The sequence below is a fragment of the Saimiri boliviensis genome, chromosome 1 (assembly GCF_048565385.1).
Source record: "Saimiri boliviensis isolate mSaiBol1 chromosome 1, mSaiBol1.pri, whole genome shotgun sequence".
NCBI lineage: Eukaryota > Metazoa > Chordata > Mammalia > Primates > Cebidae > Saimiri > Saimiri boliviensis.
In genome coordinates, this window is record NC_133449.1 from 75,311,010 (window position 1) to 75,335,368 (window position 24,359).

General features: G+C 38.5%; 1 protein-coding gene and 1 long non-coding RNA gene across 2 annotated transcripts in view; one reads left to right on the top strand and one right to left on the bottom strand.

Annotated features, from left to right (window-relative positions):
* The window catches only part of EHBP1 (EH domain binding protein 1), a 560,843-nt gene that overhangs the window by 381,302 nt on the left and 155,182 nt on the right, over nt 1-24,359 (bottom strand). The window lies entirely within an intron of this gene.
* The window catches only part of LOC141584571 (uncharacterized), a 63,158-nt gene continuing 43,469 nt past the window's right edge, over nt 4,671-24,359 (top strand). The window contains exon 1 of the long non-coding RNA XR_012517686.1: nt 4,671-4,862. This is a non-coding gene — a long non-coding RNA (uncharacterized LOC141584571). The remainder of the gene's footprint in view (nt 4,863-24,359) is intronic.

The window sequence follows — 24,359 nt, forward strand, 5'->3', positions numbered from 1 at the left end:
AGCCGAAACAAGAATGCATAGCATCATCTTGTTCAACCTCAGCTGGAAATGTATATGTCAGATGACTCAAATTTTTCACTGCTCTGTGCCTGTCCAGGAATGACCATGAAAGCACCATGAGTATTGTTTTTGGGGTTAAAAATAACTTTTAGAGTGTAAGCAAATCCCTAAATAATAAGAATCTTTTGTAGCTTCAACACCTACCATGCGGCTTTGAACTACGTGCTTTACAAATACACATATTGCCAAGTTTACTAACTTTTCATTCTTCAATGAGTGAGATGACAGAGTTAATATGGTAAGCATATCCTTAAATGCACAGGGTATCACCACTGAAAAAACAGAACTTCCTAGTAAGATTAATGTCATACAATATTTATTTATTTATTCATTTATTTATTGAGATAGAGTCTGGCTCTGTCACCCAGGCTGGAGTGCAGTGGTGCGATCTCAGCTTACTGTAACCTCTGCCTCCCGGGTTCAAGCGATTCTTGTGCCTTAGCCTCCTGAATAGCTGGGATTACAGGCACCTGCAGCCATGCCCAGCTAATTTTTGTATTTTTAGGAAAGACACGGTTTTTCCATGTTGGCTAGGCTCGTCTCAATCTTCTGACCTCAGGTGATTTGCCCACCTTGGCCTCCCAAAGTGCTGGGCTTACAGGGATGAGCCACCGTACCCAGCCTCATACAATATTTATATTAAGGTTAGGCAATGCATTAGTGGGGTTGGAAACTTGTAATAGGCTAGGCTTCTGCTCCTTTAGGGAACTTCTAACTCAATAGTCTGAGCTCTTGTAGAAAACTAAGAATGCACTGCACACTCAGCAACAGAGCTATTGACTGATTATGCTTAAAAACCCTCAGATTGTGTACTAAGGTCTGAAAAGAATCTTCTTTACAGGAAACCATGCCTGGCAGTTAAAAGCACAATCACCCAGCTTCTCATCTTCTCAGGCAGCATCACTGGAGCCCATGTTTTGTCAAGTAAACAAATTCAAAGAGACAAATATGTCTTTCAGGGCATCGACTCATTGAATGGGAAGCCAAATTGTCAGCAAGTTTTAGACAAATAGACTAAATGTTTATGTCTCCTCAAAATTCAGATGTTAAATCCTAATGCCTAATGTAATAACATTTGGAGATAAGGCCTTTGGGAGGTGATTACGTCATGAGAGTGGAGCTGTCATAAATGAGATTAGAGCTCTTATAACAGAGGCCCCAGAGAACATCCTCGCCACCTTCTGCTATGTAAGAACACAATGAAGCTGTCTATGACCCAGAATGTGGGCCCTTACCAGACACTGAATCTGGTGGTGCCTTGATCTTAGACTTCCTAGCCTCCAGAGCTGTAAGAAATGCAATTCATTGTTTGTAAGTTACCCAGTCAATAGTATTCTGTTAGAGCAGCCTGATGGACTAAGACATATATTAAAGACCTGCAAAATGAAGATCTTGTCCAATCATCTATGTGTGCACAGTCTTCCTAACTGCAGCTTGCTTTCCATTCAGGTCAGTCTGGACTCTGTTCCAAACTACGTGGTGCTCATTCCTCCTCATCATCTTTATTCTTGCCAGAATGTCATTCTCTTCAGCCAAATTACCCTTGACTAGCAAGACTCAATTCAGTCCCACATCTTCCATTAACCTCTCCTGGGTTTCCTCAGCCACCCATAACCTCCTTGGACCATCCAAAATCTGGCTCACTTGACACTTCATCTGTAAAAGGGAAGTAATAACACATTCCTCTCAGGACTTCCGCGGGACAGCATGTGAATGTGCATAACTCAGGGCCTGGCACAAAGTGGATGCTCTGTATTGGTGATTCGGATTTGAAATTGTTTTTCATTTTGGTTCATAGGCATTAATCTTTTATTTCCCCATTCACAGGCAAATGTTATGAAGAAAATGTGCATTGTGAAAGACAAGGCAATAGCAAGAAAAAGCATGTATGGGGCAGTAATTTCCAAATCTTGAATGTTATAGGTCAGTACAAGAGATTTGGAAACTGATCTCACGTTGCTTCATATTTCCTTTTTGCCCAAAATCTTTCTAGTAACTCTTCATTCTTCTATCATTATATATATATATATATATATATATATATATATATATATATATAATAAAAGCAAAAATGTAGGAAGGATAGAAGTTTATATTCTGAAAATGAATATATTCAGTGTCAGGAAAAACTCACCTTACTCTTCCACCTATCTGTTTCTTCATTCATTAGCCAAATATTTATTAAGTGACATGCATCAGAAATTTTTCTAGGTGGCAAACATGACAAGCAAGGTCCCTGTAGTCAGGGAGCTTACTTTTTTTTTTTTGTATCAGAAAACAGGTCATGGAAAACTCATAACCAACCAGTGTCAACCCAGTCACTGGCCCATGTACAGGCATCTGGGAACTATGGCATGACTACTTAGTCACTGAAAAGAAGGTCCAGTCCCTGCTTCTAAGTTCTGAGGAAGGGAGAAGGAAGCTGTCACGATGTGGAGAGACTGGGAGTATAGAGGCAGATGAGCCAAAGCAGCAGCCCTGCCTAAGCATTTTCTCCCTCGGGACAGTGAATGTGCTGCTGGCTGAGGACAAGCTCTCAGGCCGTTATGCTTTGTAAGACAACCCCCACATAAACAGAGAATTATCATTTTCCTAGAAGTTATCATTTTTTACCATGAAAGACAACAATATATATTTAGTCCAAAGAATCCTGAAATACAGGGCATAAGTGATTTGAAATTGTTATCAAAATGTGGAGACAAACCTTAAGAAAAGACAGGGGGAATGAGATAGTCTTAGCCTTGCTGCACTGGGAGTTCCTCGGTTTGTCTCTCACCAGGATTCCAAAGAAAATAGCTGGATGTTGTGAAATACGAACTTTCAAAAGTGCTACAGAAAATTTTCAGCACTGTTCAAAGCTGGGAACCCTCAGCCAATAAAAATAAGATATTTGTGCTTATTCTGAAATCTCAAATTAAACAAACTAAGGTCAGAGTAACAATTCTGTTTCATTCTAGCATGTGTCAGTGAGAAACTGGAGGAGACTTCCCTGGGACTGATAAGCCCCTTGTACCACCTTGAACTGTTAGATTCAATAAGATGACATTGTATATATGTTGTGCTTTCTTTCTAAAAGTCACAATCAAGGCAATATAGCACCTAACATAAACCATCAGAACGTGTCACAATACTTTCCATATGTAATATACTGAGAGTCTCACATGACGGTCTCTGGTAACCCAGCCTAAGTTGTAAGATGGAACAAAAACACATTCTCTATTTCAGAGAAACTCTTCAGAGTGCAAATATGCGTTTATAGGGTGGCAGAGGAGAGAGAAAAGAAGCGGGGGGGCAGGAACGGGGGAGAGACAGAGAAGGAGAGAGAGAAGTAAAGGCCCAGTGACATTTTTCCAGCACCATACTTTCTAGAGCTCTTTCTTGCAGCATTGCACTGCAGAGGAAGAAGTGGGGCAAAATGGGTGAGTGTCAGCTTCCTAAACACATTCACAATAAGACCGAAAAGAAAATGATCCAGAAACTATAAGCAGAAGGTTCCTCCTTGTCACAGCATTTCAGGATTAGAAAGAAAAAGATTTACTAAAATTAGTCACAATGTTAAACCCTAAAGCTGAAAGACTTAAATAAGGCAAATGGCCTAAATGCAGAGCTTCAGGCAACTTTATCAACTTCATGTTATACATCATAGCAAGCAAATTAATTATTCCCAGATGTTGGGATGAAGACTGCTGCTGAATTGTTTTGCTTTTCCAACTTTCCAGTGTAAACACACACTCACAGGGTTACATTCCCTTTTTTGGCTCCCAACATGCAAGTAATTATACACTGTGCGGGATAATGTTGGATGAGCTCTCCTTTGAATACCAAGCAAGTTCTGGGTTCTGTCAGCCTTTTGGATACCATGTCCACAAACATTTTTTTCTGACAGCCTTTAGTAACAACTTGTAAACAAATTGTTTCTAGTTAAAAAAAATATATTCAACAGCAGTACAATCCCGTTTATAAATTATTCCAAACTCCTTTAGACCTGGAGGGCGATAAATTCACCTCAAATATAGTACAGCTCCTGTTTTGCATCAAGAACAGTTTTTCTACAAACCTTCTGAGAGGGGGTCATAATTCATAACAGTTTTTATATTTTTACATTCAGTACATTCTTCCAACATGTAAATAAAGAGAAGAAAATAGCAGTTAGAAATCAACTGTGAATTGAGAATGTATTTAGGATTAAACACAGATTCTATGATCATTGCCAGAATGAAAAGAGGAAAGGGTCATAGTTTCTATTCTAGCTCCAAAGTTTCATAGGGCAGATGTCTGCTGTCAGGTGAATCATGGAGGGATTTTTCTGGGGGGCTACCTAGGGCCTTCACACTTCTTGGAGTAAATAAACCTGATGAATTTGTTCTGGGTCTTCGTATAATGAGGCACAGGTATGTGGTGTAAAATATGGAAGGGGGAGATAAAGACAACACAGGGAAAACCTTAGAAATGGTTAAAGGAAAGAAAAAAGCATTTTCTGCTGAAGGGAGAAGTTCTGTAGTTCTGCCAACTGCAACACAAATGAGAGGAAAAGTTCAAGGAAAGTTGATATCTAAAAATAAATAAATAAAAGGAAATTCAATGAGAAACAATATTCAGGTCAGGGCAAAGCCTAGAGAAAAACGCTCATTCAGAAGTGGGCTGCCATCCTGCTTTTTCTGAAGTGAGCAGCTGCTGGGTATTGAAACCAGCCCTCACAGCTGGGTCCCTGCCACCATGGCAACTCTCTGGCTTCTGTGCTGGGGTGGCCAAGGCACAATGGGGTGGTTCCACGGCCCAGAAGCACTCTGGCTATAGATGAGGTAGGTTATGTGTGTTTTTCTCTTTTGTGTATATTTGGGGGGCTTTGATTCCTGGGTTTGTGGTAGGCTATTGGAAACTTTTCCAAACTATAATAATCCCTGACCTAAGTGGCAAAGTTTCATGCAAATAGCAGCATGGAAAGGAAGCACCGAGGTGTTCAACAGGCAAATAACTTATTTCCAGTCTCTTTTAAATGATTTCTTACAAATCTCTAGCAGGTTCTGGCCATCTAGCAGGTACCTGGTCCCTTGGATTGTAACAGTAGGATGTTTTTCAAATAACACTTAGCTTGCTTTTTACATCTGTAGTTTGTAATAACACATGATCCTAAAAGGAAAAACTATCATAATCTTATAAACTGAAAAACTTAGCTAATAAAGACTGTGAAATTAAAAACACAATCTATAGCTCATATATTATATATGCAGAGCCACAATAATTGGCACATTCAAGTATTGAATTCACCATTATAGTTTTATTATTATTGCAAGCTAAAAAATGTTATCTACTAGTTAAGTATAAAGAAAATGCCAAAATAATAACCTCATAATACAGCATAGTAAGTGATAGCATAGCTTTTAGAGCCAAACTTCTTGAGTTCCAATCCTGCCATGTATTAGCTGTGTAATTTTGGGCAAGTTACTTAAACTCTCTATGACTTTATTTCCCCTCTATAAAATGATGGCAAGAGTAGTACCTTCCTAGTAAAGATGATTGTGAGTATTAAGTGAATTAATATTTGTAAAGTGCTTAAACGAGTGTTTGGTTAGTATCATGTAAGTGCCTAAAAATGAATAAGTAAATAAATAATAATTTTAAATTATTCTTAAAATAATTTAAACCTTTTTTGACAGTGGGAAATACCATCTTTGGAATCCAGGACAGCACAGTATATTTATATATCTATATTCTCACTCAAGAAATGTTAAACTTCTTATTTACATCTAAGACTTGTAACTCACTTGGAGTCTTGCAAGGCTCCTTGAGCCTGATAAAGCAGCTTGTTTGTGAATTTAGCTAATTTGTAAGTGAGTAAGGGAGAGGGCTGTGAGAAATATATACTGGATCTTCTGATTCATTTGGCTCTCTTCAAATGCTTAAGTGTTCATTAAAAGCACAAGGCATAGTGCTTGCTAAACTGAGCAAGTGTGAGATGCCACCCCATGCTGAGATACCCATCACTGTACTCTATCTAGCAGTAGCCAAGGAGTCTCAGCCTTCCAGGGATGGGAAGCCCAGCACTTTTTCACCTCCATAACAGTCTGGGTTGTATCATTTCTACCAGGGCTTGCTCAAGGACTTTCCATTTCATCCCAGATCTCCTCCACTGGTACCAAAGAGCCCACTCATGGGCTGAGATGCACAATTTTCATGGTATCCATTCGTATTAGGCCATGCCATTTCTTACAAAGTGTGGAATTGCATTATCTTCTGCTGTGGGTTTGCCTGAAACTGGCTCTACTGTACAATCCTGTTCTTCTGTTTATGCTTCCCTAGTTAAGTATTTGAAGACATTTTGCTGTTAGGTATCAATGGTTGCAAAATGCTTTCACAAATCTTGTTAGGATATTTGGGTGCATTCCATACAAATATGCTATTCTACTATCCAGAGGATCTATAACTTCTTGGAATCCAGTCTACCTGGAGCTAAGAGGTTAACATTTTAGTCACTGTTTTCAAATTGAGTCACATACATTCAGTTCTAAAAATAAGGACTACTCAGGCACAGTGGCTCTCTCCTGTAATCCCAGCACTTTGGGAGGCCGAGGCAGGTGAATCACGAGTTCAAGAAATTCAGACCAATCTGGCCAACATGGTGAAACCCCGCCTCTACTAAAAATACAAAAATTAGCTGGGCATGGTGGCACGTGCCTGTAGTCCCAGCTACTCGGGAGGCTGAAGCAGGAGAATTGCTTCAAACCGGGATGCAGAGGTTGCAGTGAGCTGAGGTCATGCCACTGCACTCCAGCCTGGAGACAGAGCAAGACTCTGTCTCAAAAAAAAAAAAAAGAATAGGGACTAGAAGTCATTCTGGGACCTCAAAGAAAATCAACATCTATTTCAGTTTGCAAAATGGCAAAATTCTATTTTTATACAATAAGGGTTTTGCCCCTTTACAATTATTCAAAATGGGGTCACATAAGCAGGGAAAAGTGAGTATACCTAAGCATAGGGCTGAGTGCTGAAAGGACAAAGTCTGAAATTTGCAGGTCATTCCAGAGTTTAACAGATATCCTGTTTTCTAAGAAAACAAATGTACTATCAGATCCAGTAAAACTTTCTGTGGAAAATATTTTGGAAGCCAGAAGCAAAATTAGAGAAAGGCAGTATTCCATAGTTAAAGGAAAGAGAAGCTGCCACCCAGAAGAAACTCAGACCCACTGAAGCTATAATAGTTTGAGAAGACACAGAATTGAGCAAATTGACTTTAATGTTCCAGGAGGTTTAAATAGAAATCCTTAAAAAGCTGTCTCCTTTTTCTACATTTCACTCCAAGGATTGAAAAGGCCTTAAACAAGAATGTTGGCTCTAGTATTTACCTATACTTAAAGCAGACGGGAAATTAGGAGGTACCGGGAAAGCTGCAGTGGAATAACAGTCACAAGACCTGGGCTTCTGTTCCACTTTGGACACTTGTCAATGTCTGAAAGGTTACTTCCCCTTTTTGAGAAATTAATAACCATGGTGGTAGTAGCAGCAGCTATTAGCAGTAAGAGCAGTAGAATTAGTGAAAGAAGCAGGAGCAGCAGCAGTAGCAGCAATGATACAAGCAGTCATGATAGCAGCAGCCAGTAGTACTAGTAGCAATAGCAGTAGTAGCAGTAGAATTAGTGATAGCAGCAGGAGCAGCAGCAGCAGGAGCATCAGTAGCAGCAGTAGCAGTGGTAGCAGCAGCAGCCGCAGCAATAGTAGTAAGTAGCAATAGTTGTAGCCACAGTAGTAGCAATGGTAGCAGTTTCCAATAGCCTATCCTCAGACGCTTGAATAGGAACTATGTAAAGATGGTTTCATTTAAACCCATGATGACCTTTCAGAGTAGGTATTAATACAACATTTAACTACCGAGGACACAGGACCAGAGAGGTTGTGTAATTTGTTCAAAGCCACTTAGTTAGAAAGCGGAAAATCTGGATTTTGAATCTCAATCGATTGGATTACAAAGCCTTGTACTGCTTTTGGGAAACAGATGTGGTATCAAGCAGGGCTTCTCAGACATGAATGTACTTACAGGAATCATGTAGAGACCTTATAAAAATGGAGATTCTGATGCAATTGGTCTGGTGGGATGCCTGAGACCCTGCATTTCTCACAAGCTCCCAGTGGGTGCTACTGGTCCAAGCACACTTTGACCAGCAAGGGGATAGTGGAAACAAAGTATGCTTTCCAGTCACAATCTGTGACCTTAGTTTACTCATCTGTAGCACAAAGGGGGTAATAAGATGATTTTTAAGGTACATTCCAGGCCTAAAATCCCAGTATACAGAATGTAATAAGGTATTAAGAAACCAGATCACACAGGAATGACTATTAGCCGCATGAATTTTTAAACTGGTTTCAGTTGAGATTCTGGCTGTGATTTATGTATCTTCCTGAAGCATCACTGACAGGTGGGGATCAGCCACCCTCACTCAAATTACATTATTGTTAAGCTTCAGGCTGAACAAAAATCTTACTGAAAGAGTTCAAAGCACTTCTTTCCATAAGCATCTTTAAAGATTATGAATGTAAAAATAGTTTCTTATGAGAAGCTTAGATGGCAGGATTTTTCTTTTTAATAACAGAAATGAGAAGTCTCCAAAACCATAATGGTAGCACAATCTATAAAAATATGTTAATGCCTCATTTTAAAGTCTTACAGAAATTGAGGTTTTCTGAGTTAACAAAATAGACTTCATCACAGATGGTCTGAATGATAAAAGGAATCAGCACACTAGTGTAGCAAGACTAAAAACACAGCTCTTAGCCGAGCACGCTGAAACCCTTTAAGGAAATCTTTCTACATATAGTGTTGTTAAGTGTTGAAGTAAAGACAGTTTTGATTGGCAAGGGCACTTTGAATGCTTTAGGCAAAGCTCGGAGCCATAGGATGTACAAATTTTACAAGACGTCATTTCCAATTAAAATGGATGCCCTTATTAAGACACATTTTCTCATCATCTTGTGCCTAACACAAGACAATAACACCAAGGAAAGTAGTTTCTGCTCTCTTCTAGGAGCTATAGTCTAGATCACTAAGAGAGATGCTATAAGCTTCTTTTCCTGAACTCAAACAATGGCACGGTTGGTACAGCATAGTCTAGAGTCTATGAGCCTCTGATTGAAAAGGATTTCCTAATGGCGAGGAGTGTTAGAAACTGGGATTGGAATCCTTTGATAAGGGATTTAGAAATCAGATAAAAACATAAATCTATTTAAAATGGCCTAAATATATTTGTCTGAAGGAATCTAGTCAGGAAAGATTTGCTGTCACAATATGCTTTTTATGGTCCTCAAGGGTGGCCTATATTTATTTAGACAACTCTCAATTGTCTATGGCAGTGATAGTCAAACTTTTTGAAACATGGAGTCACTTTTTTGTAAATAATTTCTTATAAGGAACCCCAAAATGTGAAATAGATTAAAAACAGAGCTACTCCATTTAAAGTTTGGGAAGAAGGGTTCCCCTTACACTCCACTGTAGTCAACATGGGTTGTGTTCCAGCCATTAATTCCTGCTTAACACATCACCCCAGGTATCAGTGGCTAAAAAAATACTTCATTATCTCTCTTAGTCCTGTGGGTTGACTAGGCCCAGCTAGGAAGTCCTTGCTTGGGGTCTTTCATGTAGTAACAGTCATGATGCCATCTGAAGGCTCTGTTGTGCTACATGTCCAAGATGGCCCCTTCACTCCTTTGTCTGGCACTTCAGTAATCCGTGGATTCTTCTGTTTCCATATAACATCTCATCCTCCAGGGCCTTTTAGTGTGGTTTGTGATTCTCACAGCATGGTGATTTCTGGGTAGTCGCATTTCTTACACAGCAGCTGTCTTCTAAGAAATAGGAACTGAAACTGCCAGGCCAATTTATGGCTATGCACAGAACTTGTACACCACAACTTCCGTTGTATTCGATTGTCAAAGAAACCACAGGGACCTTCCAGATTCAAGGGGGTGGAGAAGTAGCCACCTCTTAATGGGAAGGTAGCAATGCCACAATACAGAAGAACATGTGGGATGAGAGATATTGTGGCAGCCATGCTTAGAAAATGCCACCTGCCACAGTTGAAAAGCACTATGGTAATAAAGATCTGAAATAGTGTGGAGAATCAAAATTTACAAATAATCATAGGGTCTTCTTAAAAATCCCTTCCTTATTAGATATTTTAACTATAATCATGTACAAAACTGAAAGTCATAAGTTTGGTTTTATTTCTGGATTTTCTCTACTAGCAAAGATATTAGTGTTACATCCTATTGGGCAAAGTGTTATGAGCTGCTATTTATTGGGGGAAGGGAGGAAATGTGAAAAAGGGAAATAGGGACTTCAATGGTGTCAAAACACGGCCAATCCTCCTGTTCCCTATTTTCTATATCACAGCACACTACTGGACAGACACAACGTGGCCCCAAAACATTCAGGTTAGAGAGACAGATAGAAAAAAAGCTGCTGCAACATGTAACCACTCCTGCCAATCAATAAAGCAGGCAGCAGGCATTTTGCAGAGCGTCCTGAAAGAAAGCAAAGCCTTCTGTAGAAAACAACTGGCAAAAACTTAAAGACTGCACTTTGAAGAACCCATAAACAAAACCTATACACTTGCCATTGGAACTAAGGTCCTGGGCTGGGCACAGTGGCTCATCCCTGTAATTCCCGCACTTTGGGAGGCTGAGGCAGGAGGATCCCTTTAGGCCAAGACTGAGAGACCAGCCTGGGCAATACAGCAAGACCCTGTCTCTTTTTATAAAAGAGAAAAAATAAAAAGAACTAAAGGCCTCAGAAAGAGAAGTGGAATCCTAGCACAGAAAGCTGGGACAAGAGGATTTCTGAAACCTACAAGAACAAGAACAGTTCTAATTGGGAGCTTTCTCTAGTTCCTTAGTCACCAAGGAAAGGAAAAAGACTGTGGAATATACAATAAGTAATTATTAAATACAAAATGCCCTTTACTACATTCAACTATATATGATAAAATATTTAAGTTTTAAAATTCTCATTTCAGAAAGAGGACTTAGTTCTCAACAAATCCATTGGTTGTCTTCATAAATTCCAAAATTAAAAGACTCTTTAAAGTTTATTTCATTAGTACCTGTGCTGAATGCACACTCACTTAGTATTACGGTCAAGATTCTTGTGCCCAGAATGGACAAAATCCTTCATAATTCTTCCTTCCCAAGGTTTATTTATGTCTGGATGTGCCACATGTTACATTACCATATCCATGAGGATGATGAAAAAAGAGTCCAGAATAGTCTGAGACTCAGTTTTGGCTCTATGAATTACCCTCTGTAGCTCCAGCTGGAAGAACTAGTTTGAACATATCTGAAGGCCAAGTATGGATTAGAAAAGCAGGTTTAATATTTTTTCTTACCAAGGGAAATTGTCTCCTGGAAATTTCTCAATTTATTACTGTCACAGTCTTCTACTACTAGGGTAGGATTTTCAGAGAATGGTTCTTAGAGAGATGAAGCCGGTCAGTCTTGATGAGATTACTTTGTAAGGCTGGCCTTATTCCAAACTTTTAAAAACAACTGTGGGCATGAAATATCATGGATCATTGTAGATTTGTGTGTATGGGAGAACAGGAAGGTTGGTGCGGAGGGAATCAGTTGTCAGAGTGAAGAAGGAAGAAAACTGTTGAACTTTGAAAAATAATCCCTATGAGTACTTTTTAAAAAAGTTTCTTGTTTGTAGAAGTTTTATACATAAAACTTATTTTTTGGATCTTAAGCTGCTCTTCTACAACCACAGTTTGTTGCTACAGGGTTCTTTGTGATCGATCAGTCTTCTGCTCCCTCTCCAGTCTCATTTTTCTCATAAAGCATGCTGAAGGTATACAGAATGACATTCATATTTTTGAATATGCCATATATTTCACAGCTCTGTCTTTGTGCCTTGAGTACCTTTTCTTTGGCCATCAAGCAAACATCAACCCTACTCATAAGATTACATAAAAGTCATATACTTTTAAGAGTTGACTCAAATATCACCTCTACTATGAAGCCTTTCTTTACCTTGAAATTTATCTCTACCCCTTACCAATTGGCCATTAACACTTAACAATTGGCCATTACCTCCTTTGTAATTCCTTTTATGTTTAGCATATTTCTATAGTAATAGTACCACATTTCATTGCCTTTTTTTTTTTTTTTTTTTAAGAGATGAGGTCTTCTTGTTCCATAACCCAGGCTAGAGTGCTAGAGTGCAGTGATGCAATCACAGCTCCACCATCACGCCCAGCTAATTTTTAAAAAAATTCTAGAGATGCAATTTCAATATGTTACCCAGGCTTGTCTCAAACTCCTGGTCTCAAGTGACCCTCCCACGGCAGCCTCCTGAAGTGTTGGGATTACAGGCATGAGCCACTGCACCCGCCTGCCTGGTACTTCTTTTTATTTATTTATTTATTTTTCTGAGACAGAGTCTCACTCTGTCGCCAGGTGCCAGGCTGGAGTGCAGTGGCACAATCTCAGCTCACTGCAACCTGCGCCTCCCAGGTTCAAGCAATTCTCCTGCCTCAGCCTCCCAAGCAGCTGGGACAGCAGGCACACACCACCACATCCAGCTAATTTTTGTATTTTTAGTACAGACGGGGTTTCACCATGTTGGTCAGGATGGTCTCAATCTCCTGACCTCATGATCCACCTGCCTCGGCCTCCCAAAGTGCTGGGATTACAGGCTTGAGCCACCATGCCTGGCCGGTACTTCTTTTTATTTTAGAGTCTGCTTCCCCCTACCAAGTAGGAAGCATCCTCAGAGCAGGTCCATGGATTCTTTTAAAGATCTTGGACTTTAGCTTTTTATTCAATTTTGTCATAGTTCTCAGCTTCTTCCAAAAAATTACACTTTTGTGCTCAAGTTAGCTGAAGTCACTTTCTATTTTAAGTAATCATAGAACCCTGTTACAACAATTTCCTGAAACTGAACCAATTGTCTGAATGGAAGGGACTCAGGAAGCTCAGAGCACAGAGAAAGGAGGCCCTAAGAGTTAGAAATTGGCAATGTTTGTCCAGAACTCTTCATAGGAGGGTGTGCTCAGCCTCTGGGAACTCCCTCAGTCTGGTGACTGAAGAGGTATTCTCTCTTGTGGGTCAAGGATAATTCTACATACCTCAACATGGCCTGGAGTATATTCTTAAGACCATTTGCCACTTTTTTCTCTGGCTCCGTGTTTCCCAGCTAACCTTACAATCATAAATTCAGTTCTCTGGGTATTATGAGATCAGGAAAGCAGCAGCTTTAGTAATTGGAAAGAAGTATCCTCCATTTTAAGTGAATAATATCTGTAAGTGAATAACATTATATAGCAACTTCTTGACAGTTTGGACAGCAGCTCAAGTCAATTGTCTCAGTCTGTTAAGAGTGAGAGCCCTAGCAAAGGTGAGTTTCTCAATCTGCAAGACTGGCCTGAGGTGACCTTACCAAGGTGGTGCCTCCCTTTGGGGTTTATCAGGAATGCTGCTGTTTGTCTAGATTATACTATTCTTCCCTGCCATACCTCATTTCACCACAATACTCACAAAACATTAGTGGTGAATAAATCTCCAAGGCCTGCATTCTTTGCTATATGAGGTTTAGACAGCAAGTAAAACTTAATTAATTCCAACCATTGCCTATAATTAGAAAGTTGATTGAGCAAGGTTTGGTTCTACCTTCATATGACAAAAGGGTTTGTTAAGAGAATTGATGATGTAAAGCAGTTCTTCTCTGTTTTTTTTTTTTTTTCTGTGACGATACAAGAACAGTGTTGGCATGAGCAACACAGAGCCATGTACAGTTCCTGACTCCATCTCTGTAACCCACCTCTGCCTTTTCTCTTAAGCAGCACATGGAAATGCAAATGTGTGACTGTGATATTATTGTGATAACCTTAAATCTTCTTGGATTTCTTGTTAAAAGTCAATCATCTGCAAACTTTGATACTTCCGCTATGATTGGTATGAAGTTGCTTGCAACATGTCAGTGTGTCCTGTTGAGACCTGTAGATGTAAACATTGAAGAAAGAATATTCAAGTTAATTATTACCTAAGTTGTTTATAAGAATTTTCTAGTGTTTGTAGAATTAACCTACCAATTTCACTCTTTCTTGTCAGTTCCAGTAGGAGGGACAGAACCCCAATCTGGTAGTACTGAGAGCTTGAATTGGAGTCTGTACTGGAAACCAATAAATCACTTCCATTATCTAGAAGTTGTTTATTTGTCTTGGTCCTTCTCGTAGATTTGGGTTGATCTTTCTAATTGGGTTAAATAAACAAGGTTTTGCTGAATACTAAAAGTTTGGAGAAAGCCCAAGTTTATTGACAGTGATGCCCTTTTCATTCTAAGATTATTGATTTAGATTCCTCAACTCCACAGAACTTGATCCCTGGCTGCAGGCTGAATACTATGGATGCCAGGGAATACCTTCCTTAGGCCACTTGGGGGCTTATCTAGTACTTGACCTGTAATTTTTGTCTCTAGAATGATAGAGCTATCTATGCAAAACTTACAGAAGCAGGTGATAAAGGTAACAACAAAATGTTTTTCAGGCCAATGTCACAGAGAATACACGTGAGTTAGGCCCTAAAGTTTGGAGCAGTGTGCTGTGCTGATGTATACCTTGTACTGATGGTTTTGGCACTGCATGTTCTTTTCAAAACATAGCCATGAGTCTGCATCCTCATGCAAGGAATTGCCTAGAAACAGGGCAATCAATTAAAGATGGCACAGCTCTCTTTGCTTAACATTTCCTATTTTTCAGGGGTTTGTTTTGCAACTTTAATATTATTAGTTATACAACCTTTTACTTTTCATTCAGAATTTATATCAGAATCAAGCTAATAAATTAAACATGAGTTAGTTCATTGTTGGGTGGTTTAACGTAGACCTAGTATGTTAATCCTGATGTGGTTATTACTAGGGTTTTAAATTTTAATTATTATTATTATTTTTGCCTCGTAGCTGTGGGTAGGCAGCAGCAATAAATCAGAACAAAGGAATGAAGGTATTGGGGCTTTAGGGGAAACATGTATTACAAAAGATTGGTTTGGGACTAAGGGCTGTATTACATTAAGATGGATTTTAGAGATACAGAGGTAAGAGAATGTAGACAAGTAAATTGTATACATAATTTGAGAAATAACAAGTCTGTACAGACTCCAAGTAACCCTGTAAGCTACCATCAACAGGACTGCATAATTCCTGTTCAAACAGAGCAAACAGGTATACTCTACTTAAACAAATAGCTGGGAGAAATGGGCATATAGCTCATGCTAGAGAAAGTGGGAGGAACAGATAAAGCTCCTTAAAATAGCCCAAAGGATTGGAATAATGGAAGTCGGTGTAGGAGTCTGACAAGGCATCTTCTGTGAATAGGGTTTTATAGCCACTCCAGGCACTGATATTGCAAACACAGGCTAAGACACCCAAAAGCTGGGAGCCTCACAGTGCAACACTAGTGCCCGAGAATGTAGTTCTCTGCAGTAGGGAATTCATGTTGGCAGCCTGAATGTGGAAGAAACAGGAAGAAGCATTCAAATAAGGCTGAGCATATAAATAAATTACATGGTGTGAAAGATGAAGTTGATGGGAACAAGACTGGACCATTCCAGGGCCCCAAAGAAGTGCAAGAATGCCATAAAGTACAGAGAGAATAGAAAGAGAAAAAGGGACCTGTCTTAGTAGCCTAAATGGCACCTGAACTGAGAGAGCCGTATGTTCTGGAACAGATTTTATTCTCAACTAAAGCATAAAAGTTCTGTAGATGGGAAGAAACTGCTTGTTTGAAACCTTGAACTTGCTTTTGTGGGTTGGATATATCTGCTTTGTTCCTTGTTCTTTCATCTAAGTTGGTCCAGGTATGCATCACTGTGCAGGGAGCAGACCCTGTCCTCATTCTTATCTTTGATGTTCCCTAGGCTCATTTCCTATTTTTTCACTTGCCTAGCTGTTCCCTGGCCCTGCTTCCCATCCCTGGACTCTGTTTGAGGCTTTGAGTCCCTCTATTCTACCTTACTGACCTTTCCCTTATCCTTTTTTATTTACTCTCCCTTAGCTTCCCCAACAAGGTGTATTTGACAGGATGTGGTTATCTCCAAGATAGTAGAAATCATGATAATGACCATGCTATCCCATACAGCCTGGCTATACACTGTCATTTTTTAAAAGATGTATTTCTTTGGCATCATGGATTTGCAGTGGCTGAGAGCCCTAATGCAGGTAGAGGTAAGCATCTTTTCAATCCCCTTCCTCCCCTTCTTAATCAAATAATATGTGGACTCTGACCTCAAGAAATTTACAAATGAGTATGAATAATTAAATATAGATATTGAAAATTCTCATAAAAGAAGTAAAGAATTGTTTTAAAAAACAGTAGAAGAAAAATCACAAGCCAGCAAATGACCACGTGGATAAATGCATGAGTACCAATTGGACAAAAATTCAAAAGCAGGAGAGAAAAACCACTTCCAGCTAGCAAGGTTGGGGTATTTTTCACACTTATTAATTAGTCAGGGAAAAGTTGAAAGTTTGGACTTGAACTTCTGTGGGGTCCTCAGGGTTCTAGTTTAGAAAAGGAAAACAAAGACAAAGTATTTTACAGATCGGCTACTAATGAGCAACTGACAAGAAAGGACATGAACAGATAAATCTCACTGTTTATAGTGAACTTTTACTGCAATGTTTTCTATATCTTTCTGCGAAGAAATGTGTAGTGTACCACCACAATCTTAAGGCATCTAAAATTTGACAATGCTTTTCTTGGGAAAGCCTGTGAAATATGAATTGACAGAAAAAATCAGTCTGCAGACCAGTGTATGCAGCCTAAGAAGTTTGTGCTCTTCAACCAGCCTGAAGCTAAAACCAGGCTATTTTCACTCTTTGGTTAAACGCTAGCTAAATTCATTTGAATACTGCACTGTCAGTATTTTGTTTATTTGTCCTGATGCCACATTTCCTCTCCCAAATCTCTCTGCATAAATGATTTACTGTTTGTTCCTAAGGCTGAAGATTTTGTGCCTTGTCTCTTTTTTCTGATAAGAGGATATTGCAGCAGCTTTCCTTTTGTGCTGCTGATAGTTTTTATTTTAATTCAAAGTTCAGCAGAGTAACTAGCTTAGTAAGGCACAGAAAACCAAGAGATTCGGCCCTTGAAATACTAAGACAGTAAATCTTCACTGGCCTATTATCACACAGAACCCTGTTGAATTTGCTTCCCTAAAAAGTCAGTTAGCAAAGTATGGTTCTTAAAATAGGCTTTACATTTTCATAACTCTTCAAACTAAGCATATTTTGCTATAGGACATGTAAGGTCCTTAAGATTAACTTAAGAAAAAATACTTTTATAATGGAAACCCATAAATTTTATAGGATGCTTTTTTTTTTTCCTTTAAAAGAAAATGGGAGCTATTCTTTGTGGTAGTACCCTCATTAGGTCTTCAGAATATGTCTTTACATAGGAAGGTAGAGTGCTCTACATTTAGGAAAGGGATTATGTGATTTTTAAAAATTTAGTTTTTTTAAAGGTGACACTTGAGAAGTTAATTTACATTAAGAAAATTATATTCCATAGTTCTTTATGGTGGTGGTCACTAGACTAAGCTAAAAGATTTAAAATGAAAACAAAAGTCAACCAACAAACTTAGAAAATTAATTCATCAGGTTAGCACTGAACTACTGTCCAAACTCAAGATGCTAGTCAATAGAAAGTCTATTCCATATTAAAGTTTCCAAGCACAGTAGAGACATGACCCCTGGAAGCTTTTCTGTCTCTAACCTTTCCTCACTTTGGGGACTAAATTGGCAATAGAAACCTACATTACTCTCAGAATGATTACCGAGTTTCCTGAATTGCCATCATTCTTTCCAAATTTCTAGGCTGTAGACCTCTGGAAGCAACAAGTACTCCATGTTTAGAAAAACTGATGAAAAATAAAGAAGAACTAACTTAGGTCTTGGGTGTCAGTGGGTTGGTGCAACTGATTGTATTGCATGCCAAGATAGGAAATGGCAGAAACCTGATAGGACGCTTTTATGATCTTATGTAAACAAATTTCTCCAGATTTCACTAGTTACGTTTCAATTCAGAAATATTGCCTAAATAGAACATAATTTTGGTCTATATAGTGTTTCTTCTTTCTCGGAAAATTGTAGCATTATTCGCAATCTAAAATAGAAGGCACACTTTACTATAGCTCTCACAAATGGACAGATTAAACCAATGAAAATAAATGAAGACATAGAGAATTTGATTAAGACAGTTCAAAAAACTAAATCTCATATATATATAAAACTTTACAGCCAATAAACAGAAAGCATATATTTTCAAATATCTATGGAACTTTTATAAGAACCGATTATATATTAGGCTACAAAGACAATCTCAATAAAATTCTCAAAGTTGAAACCATAGATGTTACATTCTCTGACCACATTGTAATTAAAACACACACACACACACACACACACACACATATGCGAACACACACACACACATATGCGAACACACACACACATGCTCCCAAGTCCAGCCATTTGAAAAATTTAAAAACAGGCTTCAGAATTGCCCATGGATTAAAAAGAAAGAAAAGTGATGAGGTCATTGAACATGTGGAAGTGAGTGACTATGGCAACTTTACATATCAAAAATCAGAGAATCAGAGGAATGTGACTTGAAAATTTGCCATTGCCAGCTTTGAAAATACAGCAAGAGGGCCATGAGCCAAGAAATGCACCAGCCTCTAAAGGCTTAGAAAAACCCTCAACTTACAGCCAACAATAAAATGGAGACCCTAGTCACACAAATGCGAGGAACTGAATTTTACTAACAACCTGGGGGAGCAGGAAATGGATTGTCCCCTAGAGCCTCCAAAAAGGAACACATCCTTGCAGATGCTTTGATTTTAGCTCAGTGAAACCCATGTTGAACTTTTTTTTTTTTTTTTTGCAGTTTTTGCCATAAAAAGCATTACTTCATTATTATACTTTAAGTCCTGGGATACATGTGCAGAACATGCAGTTTGTTACATAGGTATACATGTACCATTTTGGTTTGCTGCACCCATGAACCCATCATCTATATTAGGTATTTATCCTGTTATCCCTCCCCTAGTCCCCCAACCTCTGACAAGCCCAGTGCGTGATGTTCCCCTCCCTGTGTCCATGTGTTCTCATTGTTCAACTCTCACTTATTTGTGAGAACATGAGGTGTTTGGTTTTCTGTTCCTGTGTTAGTTTGATGGTTTCTAGTTTCATCCATGTCCCTGCAAAGGACATGAATTCATCCTTTTTATGGCTGCACAGTATTCCATGGTGTATATGTGCCATATTTTCTTTAGTCTATCACGGTTGGAGATTTGGGTTGGTTCCAAGTCTTTGCTATTGTGAACAGTGCTGCATACATGTGCATGTGTCTTTATAGTAAAATGATGTATAATCCTTGGGCATGTACACAGTAATGGGATTGCTGGGTCAAATGGTATTTTTGGTTCTAGATCCTTGAGGAATTGCCACACTGTCTTTTACAAAGGTTGAACCAATTTACACTCCCACCAACAATGTGAAAGTGTTCCTAGTTCTCCACATCCTCTCCAGCATCTGTTGTTTCCTGACTTTTTAATGATCACCATTCTAACTGGCGTGAGATGATATCTCAATGCAGTTTTGATTTGCATTTCTCTAATGACCAGTGATGAAGAGTTTTTTTCATGTTTGTTGGCTGCATAAATATCTTCTTTTGAAAAGTGTCTATTCATATCCTTTGCCCACTTTTTGATGGTTTTTTTTTTTACTTGTAAATTTGTTTATGTTTCTTGTAGATTCTGGATATTAGCCTTTTGTCAGTTGGATGGATTGCAAATATTTTCTCCCATTCTGTAGGTTGCCTTTTCACTCTGATGACAGTTTCTTTTGTTGTGCAGAAGCTCTTTAGTTTAATCAGATCCCATTTGTCAATTTTGGCTTTTGTTGCCTTGCTTTTTGTGTTTTAGTCATGAAGTCTTTACCCATCCCTATGTCCTGAAAAATATTGCCTATGGTTTCTTCTAGGGTTTTTATGGTTTTAGATCTTACATTAAATCTTTAATTCATCATAGGTTAATTTTTGTATAAGGTGTAAGGAAATGTTCCAGTTTCAGTTTTCTGCATGTGGCTAGCCAGTTTTCCCAACACCATTTTTTAAATAGGGAATCCTATCCTCATTGATTGTTTTTGTCAGGTTTGTCAAAGATCAGATGGTTGTAGATATGTGACGTTATTTCTGAGGTCTCTGTTCTGTTCCATTGGTCTATATATCTGTTTTGGTACCAGTTCCATGCGGTTTTAGCTATTGTAGCCTTGTAGTATAGTTTGAAGTCAGGTAGTGTGATGCCTCCAGCTTTGTTATTTTTGCTTAGGATTGTCTTGGCTATGCAGGCTCTTTTTTGGTTCCATATGAAATTTAAAGTAGTTTTTTTTCTATTCTGTGAAGAAAGTCAATGGTAGCGTGATGGTAATAACATTGAATCTATAAATAACTTTGGCAGTATGGCCATGTTCATGATATTGGCTATTCCTATCCATGAGCATGGAATGTTTTTCCATTGTTTGTGTCCTCTCTTATTTCCCTGAGCAGTGGTTTGTAGTTCTCCTTGAAGAGGTCCTTCATATCCCTTTTAAGTTGTATTCCTAGGTATTTTATTCTCTTTGTAGTACATGTGAATGGGAGTTCACTCATGATTTGACTCTCTGTTTGTCTATTATTGGTGTATAGGAATGCTTGTGATTTTTGTAGATTCATTTTGTATCCTGAGACTTTGCTGAAGTTGCTTATCAGCTTAAGAAGATTTTGGACTGAGACAATGGGGTTTTCTAAATCGACAATCATGTCATCAGCAAACAGAGACTATTTGACTTCCTCTCTTCCTATTTGAATACCCTTTATTTCTTTCTTTTGCCTGATTGCCCTGGCCAGAACTTCCAATACTATGTTGAATAGGAGTGATGAAAGAGGGCATCCTTGTCTTGTGCCAGTTTTCAAAGGCAATGCTTCCAACTTTTGCCCATTCAGCATGATTTTCGCTGTGGGTTTGTCATAAATAGCTCTTATTATTTTGAGATACATTCCATCAATACCTAGTTTATTGAAAGTTTGTAGCTTGAAGGGGTATTGAATTTTATCAAAGGCCTTTTCTGCATCTATTGAGATAATCTGGTGGTTTTTGTTATTGGTTCTGTTTATGTGATGGATTACATTTATTGATTTGTGTATGTTGAACCAGCCTTGCATCCCAGGAAAGAAAGTGACTTATCATGGTGTATAAGCTTTTCGATGTGCTGCTGGATTTGTCTTGGCAGTATTTTATTGAGGATTTTGGCATCGATGTTTATCAGGGATATTGGCCTGAAATGTCCTTTTTTTGTTATGTCTCTGCCAGGTTTCAGTATCAAGATGATGCTGACCTCATAAAATGAGTTAGGGAGGAGTCCCTCTTTTTCCAATGTTTGGAATTGTTTCAGAAGGAATGGTACCAGCTCCTCTTTGTACCTCTGGTAGAACTCAGCTGCGAATCTGTCTGGTCCTGGGCTTTTTTTTGGTTGGTAGGTTATTAATTACGACCTCAATTTCAGAACCTGTTATTGGTCTATTCAAGGATTTGATTTCTTCCTGGTTTAGTCTTGGGAGGGGATATGTGTCCAGGAATTTATCAATTTCTTCTAGATTTTCTAGTTTATTTGCATAGCGGTGTTTATAGTATTCTCTGATGGTAGTTTGTACTTCTATGGGATCAGTGGTGATATCCCCTTTATTGTTTTTTATTGTGTCTATTTGATTCTTTTCTCTTTTCTTCTTTATTAGTCTGGCCAGTGGTCTGTTTTGTTAATCTTTTCAAATAACCAGCTCCTGGATTCACTGATTTTTTTTTTTTTTTTGGAAGGGTCTTCCATGTCTCTGTCTTCTTCAGTTCTGCTCTCATCTTAGTCATTTCTTGTCTTCTGCTAGCTTTTGAATTTGCTTGCTTTGCTTCTCTAGTTCTTTTAATTGTGATGTTAGGGTGTCGATTTTAGATCTTTCCTGCTTTCTCCTGTGGGCATCTAGTCCTATAAATTTCTCTCTAAACACAGCTTTAGCTGTGTCCCAGAGATTCTGGTACATTGTGGTTTTATTCTCATTGGTTTCAAAGAATGCATTTGTTTTTGCCTTAATTTTGTTATTTATCCAGTAGTCATTCAGGAGCAAGTTGTTCAGTTTCCATGTAGTTTTGTGGTTTTGAGTGAGTTTCTTAATCCTGAGTTCTAATTTGATTGTACTGTGGTCTGAAGACTGTTTATTATGATTCCTATTCTTTTGCATTTGCTGAGGAGTTTTTTACTTCTAGCTATATGGTCAATTTTAAAATAAGTGTGATGTGGTGCTGAGAAGAATGTATATTCTCTTGATTTGGGGTGAAGAATTCTGTAGATGTCTATTAGGTCCACTTGGTCTGAGCTAACTTTAAGTCCTGAATATCCTTGTTAATTTTCTGTCTCATTGATCTGTCTAATATTGACAGTGGAATATTACAGATTCTAACTATTATTGTGTGGGTGTCTAAGTCTCCTTGTAGGTCTCTCAGTACTTGCTTTATGAATCTAAGTGCTCCTGTATTGGCTGGATATATATATATAGGATAGTTAGCTCTTATTGTTGCATTGATCCATTGATCCTTTTACCATTATGTAATGCCCTTCTTTGTCTTTTTTGATCTTTGTTGGTTTCAAGTCTGTTTTATAAGAGACTAGGAGTGCAACCCTTTTTTTTTTCTTTCCATTTGCTTGGTAAATATTTCTCCATCCCTTTATTTTGAGCTTATGTGTGTCTTTGCATGTCAGATGGGTCTCCTGACACATGTGAAATGGTTCTCCAGCACAGTAATGGGTCTTGACTTTTTATTCAATTGCCAGTCTTTGTCTTTTAATTGGGACATTTAGCCCATTTACATTTAAGGTTAATATTGTTATGTTATGAATTTGATCCTGTTATCATGATGCTAGCTGGTTATTTTGCCCATTAGTTGATACAGTTTCTTCATAGAGTCAATGGTCTTTACAATTTGGTATGTTTTTGCAGTGGCGAGTACTGGTTTTTCCTTTTCATATTTAGTGGTTCCTTTAGGAGCTCTTGTAAGGCAGGCCTGGTGGTGACAGAATCTCTCAGCATTTGCTTGTCTGTAAAGGATTTTATTTCTCCTTTGCTTATGAAGCTTATTGAAGTTTTCATATGGCTGGATATGAAATTCTGGATTGAAAATTCTTTTCTTTAAAAATGTTGAATACAGGCCCCCACTCTCTTCAGGCTTGTAGAGTTTTTGCAGATAGGTTCACTGTTAGTCTGATGGACTTCCCTTTGTGGGTAACCCAACCCCAAGATTCACTGTTAGTCTGATGGGCTTCCCTTTGTGGGTAACCCAACCTTTCTCTCTGGCTGCCCTTAGCACTTTATTTATTTATTTCAACCTCGGTGAATCTTATGATTATGTCTTGGGGTTGCTCTTCTCAAGGAGTATCTTTGTGGTGTTCTCAGTATTTTCTGAATTTGAATGATGGCCTGTTTGCTAGGTTGGGAAAGTTCTCCTGGATAATTCCTGAATAGTGTTTTCCAACTTTGTTATATTCTCCCTGTCACTTTCAGGTACACCAATCAAACATAGGTTTGGTCTTTTCACATAGTCCCATATTTCTTGGAGGCTTTGTTCATTCTTTTTCATTTTTTTCCCTCTAATCTTGTCTTCATGCTTTACTTCATTAAGTTGATCTTCAATCTCTGATATCCTTTCTTTTGCTTGGTCAATTTGGCTGTTGATACTTGTGTATGCTTCATGAAGTTCTTGTGCTGTGTTTATCAGCTCCATCAGGTCATTTATGTTCTCCTCTAAACTGGTTATTCTAGTTAGCAATTCCTCTAACCTTTTTTCAAGGTTCTTAGTTTCCTTGCATTGGGTTAGAAAATGCTCCTTTAGCTTGGGGGAGTTTGTTATTATCCACCTTCTGAAGCCTGCTTCTGTAAATTCACCAAACTCATTCTCCACCCAGTTTTGTTCCCTTGTTGGTGAGGAATTATGGAGGAGAAGAAGTATTCTGGTTTTTGGAATTTGCAGTCTTTTTGCACTGGTTTTTCCTCATCATGGATTTATCTACCTTTGGCCTTTGATATTGGTGACCTTCAGATAGGGTTTCTGTGTGGACATCCTTTTTGTTGATATTGATGCTATTCCTTTCTCTTTGTTAGTTTTCATTCTAACAGTCAAGCCCCCTCTGCTGCAGGTCTGCTGGAGTTTGCTGGAAGTCCACTCTCGACCCTGTTTGC